The sequence below is a fragment of the Acanthochromis polyacanthus genome, chromosome 24 (genome assembly GCF_021347895.1).
Source record: "Acanthochromis polyacanthus isolate Apoly-LR-REF ecotype Palm Island chromosome 24, KAUST_Apoly_ChrSc, whole genome shotgun sequence".
Taxonomy (NCBI): domain Eukaryota; kingdom Metazoa; phylum Chordata; class Actinopteri; family Pomacentridae; genus Acanthochromis; species Acanthochromis polyacanthus.
This window is the reverse complement of record NC_067136.1, coordinates 3,276,702-3,279,279: the sequence shown is the minus strand read 5'-3', so window position 1 is coordinate 3,279,279 and position 2,578 is coordinate 3,276,702. Positions and strand designations below refer to the sequence as shown.

Below are 2,578 nucleotides of genomic sequence, written 5' to 3'. Positions count from 1 at the left end.
TTTTTTCCCAATTTGCATAGGAATTTCAAGAATGTCCGGCGGCCGGCGGCCGCAAACGCGATCACACAAGCAGTATACGCCGATGGACAGCTTAGATCGTCATGAATCCGCTGGTATAAACCACTTTCAGCTGTGATTACCACAGCGGGTTTCGTTGTGAGCAACACGAAAAACATTTCGTGGTGAGCGGCACGAAAAACATGACGAAATCGTGTTGGTGCGCACGAAAAAGAAACAAAAAATTTACGTAACAGTTTCACGAATCCCCGTGAGACCGTGTTGAATGAACAGATGAAACTTTAATGCAGCCTAAGGGGAAGTCAGGTACCTGATGTGCAAGACCAATTAGCATTAGCATTAGCATGAGTTATTCATTCAGAGCTCCACTAAGAGACGAAAATAAATAAAAATCCTGTAAAAACACGTAGTACACACTGTGAAACACAAAGACTAACAAGTCAAACCACAAATACGCACAAAAGGACCACAACGAGACATAAAAAGACCACAAAAGCACTAAAAAAACTGGAGAAAAAATATATTAGCTCCAAAGAAACAAAGAAAAGACATAAAAAGACTTTCAAAGAGACACAAAATGACCAACAAAGAGATGCAAAATTACCACAAAGAGGCCACAGGAACTTAAAAAAACACAAAACGACACAAAGCACAAATGGTGAACTCAAAGAGATATGAAATTACTAGAAACAACACCAAACAAGTATGAAGAGATGCCAAATAGCCACAAAGTGACAAAAATCACCACAAAAGACACAAAATGACTAAAGAGAGAAAAAAAATGAACACAAAAGACAAAAAACAACCACAAAAAGAGAAAAAACTGACCACTAAGGAAACAAAGCAATCACAGAGATGCAAAATGACCACAACAAGGCCAAAACAACCACAACCAGACAAAAAATGACCACAAAGAGACACAAAATGACCACAAAGAGACACAAAATGATCACAAAAGACAAAAAATAAATAAAAATAAACAAGAAGATGCAAAATGACCACAAAAGCCATAAGATGACCACCAAAAAACACAAAATGACAACTGTTGAGCTAAATCACAGGACATGGGACTAAAAACTACACTTCCCAGAATGCACCAGTAGCAGCAAAGAAGTCATCACTGGTCTAGAGCACCTGGGAAGGACTGGGGGGAGCTCAGTCATTCAAACAACCTTCAGAGGAGGAAGAAGCAAGAAAAAGAACAAAGGAGGTCCAAGTCTACTCGTGGATTCAGTCCAAAGACGCCAGTGGTTGGTGAAATGTTTGCTTTCTTGGTGGTTTAAGGTGTTGAAGTTTGTGTTGGCTGGTGTGTGATTGGTTGGAGAAGGCACTGTAGCATTTGCTTATTTGGAAAGAGAGGTGGACTTGACAACAACAAAAATGACAAGAAAGAGACAAACATGAGCACAAAAGACACAACAAGACCACAAAGAGCCACAAAATGACAGGAAATGGATTTAAAAAATGACCAAAAGGAGACAAAAATGACCATAAAGAGACAAAATGACCACAAATAGAAACAAAGTGACCATAAAGAGACAAAATGACCACAAAGTGACACAATGACCACAACGAGACACAAAACAACCACAAATAGACAAGGAATTATCACAAAGAGACACAAAAAACAAGAAGATGCAAAATGACCACAAAAGCCATAAGGTGACCACCAAAAAACACAAAATGACAACAAAAATAACTACAGAGAGACAAACATGACCACATGAGACCAAAAAGAATCAAAATGAAAACAAAAGTAAAAAAAACACAAAGGGACCACAGAGACACAAAATGACAACAAATGGATAAAAAATGACCAAAAGGATACAAAATGACCACAAAGAGAGACAAAACGACAGGAGAAACACAAAAGGTGACTGCAGCAAACACAAAAAACAGATGCAAAATGACTACAAGGAGAAGACAAATGACCACAAAAATCAAATGGTGACAAGAAAAACAACATAACGACCACAAGACACAAAGACACACAAACGGACAGCACACTCTATGAGCTGCTTTCTTTCTGCTTTCGTGGAGTTTGTGTGGTGAGCTCCAACGGTTTGTCATCTTGGGTTATCGTCTCATGATGCAGCTGCCATGATTAATGAGCACACAAACAACAGAAACAGCATCTAGGAGGAACTCTCAGCTCCGGGTTCTCTCTGTTTCCCACACAGACACCAGTTTACATCCAGGAATGGAGACGATCCATCAGGGCTGAAGCTGCTGGATGAAGAGGTCTGACTCATGGGAGTCTGGACCTACAGCAGCTGTGAAAATACAAGCATTGATCATCTCTGAACTCAGTTACAGTGAAAACAAACGGAAACAAAAAGGTAAAATATCCACTAAACACAGATGGTTTTAAAGTCGTCCACCGATATTTCTTTAGATTTCACTCTATTCATTTACCCTCTACCTTTAGCAGGACCTGCTGCTGAGGAACGTCATGATGCTCTCACCACCGTGCTTCACGTCATGATGCCACCACCGTGCTTCACGTCATGATGCCACCACCGTGCTTCACATCATGATACCACCACCGTGCTTCGCATCA

At 40.1% G+C, this 2,578-nt stretch overlaps 1 long non-coding RNA gene across 1 annotated transcript; it reads left to right on the top strand.

The window, feature by feature from the left end:
• The first annotated feature begins 1,165 nt into the window (after positions 1-1,165).
• Positions 1,166-2,578, top strand: LOC127532582 (uncharacterized). The gene is made up of 3 exons (XR_007940087.1): positions 1,166-1,268; positions 2,199-2,357; positions 2,447-2,578. It is a non-coding gene; the product is annotated as an uncharacterized LOC127532582 (long non-coding RNA).